This window comes from Xyrauchen texanus, chromosome 3 (assembly GCF_025860055.1).
Source record: "Xyrauchen texanus isolate HMW12.3.18 chromosome 3, RBS_HiC_50CHRs, whole genome shotgun sequence".
NCBI lineage: Eukaryota > Metazoa > Chordata > Actinopteri > Cypriniformes > Catostomidae > Xyrauchen > Xyrauchen texanus.
Genome location: NC_068278.1, coordinates 51,060,133 through 51,068,471, shown reverse-complemented (window position 1 = coordinate 51,068,471; position 8,339 = coordinate 51,060,133).

Sequence of the window (8,339 nt, the reverse complement as noted above, 5' to 3'; positions counted from 1 at the left end):
GAAGTCTTAGTATATATTTTATTCTCTTAAACTGTAGAAAAAATATAGATAGATGTAAGACAGACATATTGAAGTTTTTGTCCTTTTACTAAAAATAGCTTCTTCTTTTTTTACTTTGATCTTAAGAAAATGCTTTTTGAGGCCAATCACTTGTAGTCAGCTTCAACAAACCTCTTATATTAAGAATCGGTTTAGTGATAATATTAGGGATGCACTGATATAGCCGCTGCTGATATTTATCAACCAGTTATTGACCAAATTAAAACTATTTGCATATCTGTAATAAGCAGATGAAAAACAGATGGTTTATTTATAATTATTAACACACTTTGTGAAAACTTTGTGAATTCAAATGCACAATCAAGATATAATCATAGCCACAATATGTACACTGCAAAAGTTGACATTTGTATTTAAATAAGCAGATACTTAAGAGCCTATATATAATTGGAGCATTATTGCAGTGATTAATATGTTTCAGCTGGCAACAATCCTCGTGGTGGCATAGTGACTCGCCTCAATCTGAGTGGCGTAGGACAAATCTCAGTTGCCTCCGCGTCTGAGACTGTCAACCCGCGCATCTTATCACATGGCTTGTTAAGCACGAGGCTTCACGCCATGCGCCGCAGCATCTATGCACAACTCACCATGTGCCCCACCGAGAGCAAACCACATTATAGCGAACGTGAGGAGATTACACCATGTGACTACCCTCCCTAGCAACCAGGCCAATTTGGTTGATTAGGAAACCTGCTGGAGTCACTCAGCACCCCCTGTGAATCAAACTCGCAAACTCCAGGGATGTAAGTCAGCGTCTTTTCTCACTGAGCTACCCAGGCCCCCAGCTTCTCATTTCTTAAACAACTATGTCAGAAGACGTGTCCTGTGGTCGTGGAAAAAAAGTTTACTGTGTTTCAGAAGGGGCAAATTATTGGCCTGCCTCAAGCAAAGAAAACATCTAAGGAGATTGCTGAAATGACTGGAATTGGGAAAACGGTCCAACGCATTATTTAAGCCTTTGCAGAAGAAATGTGGTGGTTACCTCCCCCCCATCTCCCCTGGAATCTATGCCCCTGGATCCACCCGTCATGCATAGTGCCCACTGTACAAGCCTCTGGAGGCAGTGTTATGATCTGGGGATGCTTCAATTGTTCAGGTCTAGGCTCAGCAACGTTATGCGACAATACAATGAATTCAGCTGACTATCTGAATGTACTGAATGACCAGGTTATCCCATCAATGGATTTTTTCTTTCCTGATGGCATGGGCATATTCCAGGACGACAATGCCAAATTGTGAAAGAGTGGATCAGGGAGCATGAGGATTAATTTTCACACATGAATTGGCCACCACAGAGCCCTGCCCTTAACCCCATTGAAAGTCTTTGGAGAAAACTTTACAGAGTGGTTCGACTCTCCCGTCATCAATTCAAGATCTCAGCCAAAAATTAATGCAACTCTGGGTGGAAATTGATGTTGTGCCGTTGCATAAGGTTGTCGAAACAACGTCATGACAAATGGCGCCGTAACCAAAGCTAAAGGCGGTCCAATTAAATATTAGAGTATGCACATTTTTGGTACTCCTAAGAACATGTATTTAATATTTGTTCTGTCTCTTTCTTACATTAATGTGGATAAACCCTATAAAAAACTACATGATGAGGGAAACCATCTAAAACACTTTGAAACCAGCAGACTTTGACTTCTGAGATATCGGAATGTTAAAAGATGCTATATGACTTTGTGCGATTACTAAACCTTAAAAGGCTACATTTTAAACAGCAAAAACAAAAGTACAAAAAATCACGTTATTATATCTTTTTATCTTTCAAAATCACCGTGGCTCTCTTTAAAATTTTGGCCTGCCATGTGTGCAACAGATCCAATGTTCAATGGAAACTATTTATTGTTAGAACAGTGAAAAATCTTTTGTACCGCTTTGTAAATTTTTTATGCATTCCTAAGTAAAGCCGTGATCTGATAACAAAATATGTTGCAAAATATCAGTTTCATTATCGTTATTGGCCTATAGTAAAAATTGGTATTGTATCAACCCAAAATGTTCCTATTGGTGCATCCCTAGATAATCATTTTCTTAACTTACTGTAAATGGTTTGTTCCAACATAGCACTGAGCTGTGAGTGATCACTCTTATCATAAACACCTTGCAGTAGACAATCAAAAACGTATTTTACACTGTTAAGAGCCCTACAAAAAAAAAAAAAAACATTGTTCCATTGTTCCAAAAACATTGTACCAACATTGTTGCAATCAACATTGTATATTGATTGCAAAAATATACAATTATTTAATCTGAATTCCCTATGCTTGTCATGGTCACCAATGCAGTTACATGCGTTTTGACAGCATAATGGTGTAGTATCAGCATCTACCAGCAGGGGCTATCAACTGAAGCTGACCAGTCAAACCTTATCCCCTGGGTTTTTAGTGGTATAAAAATTATGGCATTTGTATTGGGCAAAATTTGTATTATGCCCCTGCATACAAGATAAGTCATCAGTCAATTTGGTCTATTTTCTTGAAAGAGAAAGATTAAGGTAAATTTTAATGGCATGTATCTGCTAGCATAAAGATAGCTATCAGAGCTATCATACATGGACTGGAAGCCACAAAACCTGTATTTTGATTTCATGGGGTCTGTAAGTCTGTGAGTGCCGATGAAGAGGCCAGGATGAGCAAAATGAAAGAAAATGCACTTTTATTAATGAAAGAAAAGTAATCCCATTTTCTGGTGTGGGCCTATAGCTGTAGAGGACGTGAGATTCAAGCACATTCTATCAGATAATTGATTATTATCATTATGGAATAAGGTGTCCCTTGATGCAAAATAATTTGTTGTGTAAATTGACCTAAATTTCACGAGTGAGATCTTGCTTGTTGTCAGTGTGCCGTAATTGTTATGTGTCTCTGCCAGACTGTTGTTAGCAGGATAAGCTGTGCTTTGTTTATGGAAGAGCTGACAGTGCAGGGCCTTTGTTGTTCAGCCATTGCGTCCCCCCTTGGCCCTCCCCTTCACTCTGTCTGCCTGCAAAAACAACAACAATAACAACTACATCAGCCCCAACAACAACTCTCTCTTTCACACACAGGCCTCGCAAAAGCTCTCTACTAGTGGGAGGGATGTGGATGCGGTGTGAAATGTGTCATGGTTCAGATGTTAAAGTAATAGTTCACTCAATTTTAATTCTCTCATAGTTTACTCACCCTTATGCCATCCCAGATGTGTTTGACTTTCTTTCTTCAGCAGAAAAAAATTAAGATTTTTAGAAGAATTTCTAAGCTCTGTTGTTCCATACAATGCAAGTGAATGGATGCGAACATTTTGAGGCTCCAAAAATCACATAGGTCAGCAGAAAGTAATCCATAAGACTCCAGTGGTTAAATCAACATCTTCTGAAGCGATATGGTTGGTGTGGGTGAGAAACAGATCAATATTATGTCAATTTTTACTATAAATTCTCCTCCCAGCTCAGTCAATCTCCACTTTAACTTTCACATTCACATTCTTCTTGTTTTTTGGTGATTCACATTCTTTACATATGCCTCCTACTAGACAGGGAGAAGAATCTTTAGCAAAAATCAACTTAGATATGATCTGTTTCTCACCTACACCTCATATCATATCACTTCTGAAGATGTTGATTTAACCACTGGAGTCTTATGGATTACTTTTCTGCTGACCTATGTGATTTTTGGATCTTCAAAATCTTGGCACCCACCCACATCAAAAACGCTGGCTACCACCCCTGGAGTTCGCTAATTCAAATCCCAGGGTGTGCTGAGTGACTCCAGCCAGGTCTCCTAAGCAACCAAATTGGCTTGGTTGCTAGGGAGGGTGGAGTCACATGGGGTGACCTCCAAGTGGTCACTATAATGTGGTTCATTCTTCGCGTGGTGAGTTGAGCATGGATGCCACGGTGAATGGCGTGAATCCTCCACACGCGCTATGTCTCAGTAGCAACACGCTCAACAAGCCACATGATAAGATGCGCAGGTTGATGTTCTCCGACGTGGAGGCAGCTGGGATTTGACCTCCGCCACCCGGATTGAGGCGAGTCACTAAACGATCACGAGGACTTAAAAGCGCATTGGCAATTTGGCATTCCAAATTGGGTGAAAAAATTGTGTTTGCATCAAGGCTTCTACACTGCACAGAATATGTTAGAAAGTGCTAATGTTTAGATTAATATTTATTCTAATATTTAGATTAATATTAGAGAGGTGTGTTGCACTGCACTAGAACAGCGGTTGCCAACCTTTTCCGATTCGGGGACCCTCTAATATACAAATGCTAGATTTTATTTATGACATTAACGAAAATGTTTGAGCTCAAATAAGCTTGTTAATGTAGTTTGTTAGCATTAAGATGTATCGCATTAAAAGTCATTTGCAATATTAAAAGCCTTTTGATGTCATAAGATAGCCTTGTGTGAGGAAAAGTGTTAAGAGTGTTCATGAACTAGTGATGTCCTGTTCACAAATGATTCGTTATTTTGAACCGCTTCTTTAAATGACTCGATGAAACCAATTTGCAAAGCTTTTGTAGATTTAATTAAATTAACCATCCGAACGAACCTATTTACTAAAATGAATCTAACTATCAGCTATTAAAAAATTATAATCTGTCATTTTCTTTGTTATTTGTGTGAAAGTGAATAAAAGTAATTGTTTTAGTAGCTCTAGTGTTCATTTCAATAGAAAAGTGCCTTGTTACTTACAACGAGCAAAGAAAAAGTAATTTAAAAAAAAAGATTATATAGTAACTTGTTTCCAGACCAGGTTGGCTAAACTAGTGTTTACTTTTTAGTTTCTCAATTAAAGGGATATTTCACCCAAAAATGAATATTCTCTCATCATTTACTCATCCTCATGCCATTCCAGATGTGTATGACTTTCTTTCTTCTGCAGAACACTTACAAAGATTTTTAGAAAAATATCTCATCTCTGTAGGTGCATACAATGCAAGTAAATGATGGCAAGAACTTTGAAGGTCCAAAAAGCATTTAAAGTCAGTATAAGTGAGCCAACCTCCTTTCTATTTGCAGACTCATCATCGTCATCGGCCTCATCCGAGATGACAATGAGTCTGCATATAGAAAGGAGGTTGAACGGCTGGCTCACTGGTGCAATCAAAACAAACTGGAGCTGAACACACTCAAAACGGTAGAGATGATTGTGGACTTTAGGAGGAACACCCCAACACTGACCCCCCTCACCATTCTAAACAGCACTGTGGCAGCAGTGGAGTCATTCAGGTTCCTGGGCACTACCATCTCACAGGACCTGAAGTGGGAGACCCACATTGACTCACCTTGACCCACATTGTGAAAAAGGCCCATCGGAGGTTGTACTTCCTTCGCCAGCTGAGGAAGTTCAACCTGCCACAGGCGCTGTTGATACAGTTCTACTCAGCATCTACGAAATCAGACATCAGAAGACTACAAATGACAGTTCGGACTGCTGAGTGGATTATTGGTTGCCTCCTGCCCCCCCTTCAAGAAATATACACTTCCAGAGTGAGGAAAAAGGCTGTAAAAATCACTCTGGATCCCACTCATCTCATGAACAGTTAAAGCCACCCCATTGAGCAATACTTATGTGTAATACACAGTTTAGTCTATTTATATTATCTAAAATATCCTCTTCTGCCATTACATACAAAGGGAAAAAAAATACTTTTTGCACTGTACATAACATACTGTATTTTTGTACTTTATATAACAGATTTGTTTTAGATTTGCACTACGTATGTGTGTGTATGTACGTATATATATATATTTTTTATTATTATCTATGTCTTGCTGCTGTTTTTGTATTGTTTTTTTGTATTGTTGTGCACTGGAAGCTCCTGTCACCGAGACAAATTCCTTGTATGTGTAAGCATACTTGGCAATAAAGCTGATTCTGATAAAAGTAATTCATAAGATTCCAGTGGTTAAATCCATATCTTCAGAAGCAATATGATAGGTGTGGGTGAGAAACTGATCAATATGTATGTTTTTTTATTATTACTATAAATCTCCACTTTCACTTTCCTTCTTTTGTTTTTGGCGAGTCAAATTATTTGTGCATTTATTGTAAAAAAGGAATTAAATATTGATCTGTTTCTCACCAACACCTATAACTTTGCATCTGAAGTTATGGGGACAGATGTTGTTTTATAACTATAATGGAAACAAGGATTTGACAACTAATTTGTTTTAGGTAGTTATGCATCATCTCTACTGAATGGAAAGTCTATATGCTACAATCTAACATCTGAACATCACCATGGTTACATTTCCTACCTCCACACTTTGAATGTGCTTTCCTTTTGATGAAATTATTGTTTTTGTTTTTTTAGGAGTATAGTCTAATCTTTGCTTGCCTGACAGAGAATGTACTCCATTAAAACCACTAGTGCAGGCTGTCCTCTTCTGGCTATTAACTGCTTTGCTCTTGTTGACAGTGGTTGTGTATAACCTAACTCTCTTTTCCCCTGGTGCTTCACAGTTAAAGGTTATTTTTCCACTCTGAAGCAAGAGGCTCATGATGAGAATAACAGATCACAACCCAGAGGTGAGAGGTACACTGGAACATCAATAAATGCAATGTACAGTTTTAAAGCAACTCCTCCTGATCATGTAATTATCACATTTAGAGGCCAGATCATCGCTAGAAACCATTCTTAAAAATATGGCTAATGGTTTGGATAAATGTTTGGTATTAAAAGAAGTTTCTTAAAGACACATTTCGGTCCATTAGATGTATTTTGTATATGACAAATATGGAATAAAACTGTCCACTTTATTTAATGTTAATGTATTTTGCAAGTATCTGGTTCTTTGGTAGAAAACTTTTTGCCCAGGCTTCAGTGAGACGAGTGAGCCGTTTTATTGTTTTATCTTGTTCTCTAGAGGAGATCCTGGTCAGGGCTGTTAAAACAATGAGGTTCAAATTTTAAATATGCAAAATTCAGCGATGAACTTGATAAGACATCATGTGGTAAAGAACTTACTTTCCCTTTGCTCTGTGTTGATGAGTGTGGGACGTTAAGTGAACGAGGTGTAGGAATAAATTTAAAGAAGCAGGCCTCATAATCACGTCAGCCATATTGTCTCAGACTGTTGACAATATTAACTGCAAGTCAAATACTGTAGGGTAACAGAGGTACAATATAAAACAGAGCCTATTATCTGAAATATTGACAATGTAAAACATGTTTCTGTTTCAATGCAACTTACACTTAATCAGCAGCATTTGTGGCATAATGTTGATTTCCAGAAAGAAAAAGAAAAAAACTTGCCCCTCGTTTATTATAATAAAAAATTGGTTACAGTAAGATAATGAAAGTGACTGGAAATTAAATATAAATTTATATCCAATGCCAGGATTACATGGTTTTGTTGTCATTACAACAAAGTTTTAATATTGGATAAAATCACTAAAATCATGTTAACGTGTATAATGTTTACATCTTGTGGCTGTACTTTTTGAAACAGTGTGTTTTACTTTTTATAGACTGGCCCCCTTCACTTACATTGCAAGCACTTTACCGTAACAGCAATTATTTACTGTGCTTTAAATAAAGGCGGGACCAGTCAAAATAATTTTTTGTGGTGATCAACATCATGCAGATGCTGTTGAGTGACCTTAACAAGTGTTGAAACAGAAACATTCCTTTTCCATTATTTTTTTTTTTAAATCTGTCTGTTTATATAATGAACTACAATTTTTTTTTTTAATGCCTCATAAATCAAATAATCGAAATACACCACACAATGTTCTTGTAAATTAGAGTGACCAGACGTCCCCGTTTTCCAGGGACATTCCCGGTCTTTCCCTGACTGGAGCCGTCCCAGAAATGTCCCAGTTTTTATTGCGTGTTCAAAAGAGTCCGCTAAGTGAAAATACATGGCAAGAGAGCCCCTATTGAGGCCTACCGGAAACAAGGTTAATCATGTGCTGTTTATTTTGTTTAACTAGGGGGCTGCTCGCTATCCAACTTTTTCCTAGGTCCGGTATGCTTAGCGGGAAATGTGGGCATTACTTCCGTTGTCAAGTAAACACAGCTGTTGTTGTCATTGGTCCACTCATTCTTTCATTGCGGTGTTGGGATTTTGAGGAGAGTATATATGATTTAATGAGGACATACATCAATCTATACTATATCATTGTGTACTGAACGATAATAATGATAAAAAAAAAATCATAAAGACACAAACAAGTTCAAACGCAGAATTTCGTGCAAAATTACTGGTTGTTTTAGCGGAGTACCTGTGCTAGTTCAGCTTCAGATGTGTGCACTTGTCATCTTGTCACACTACATGTTCCAATCAG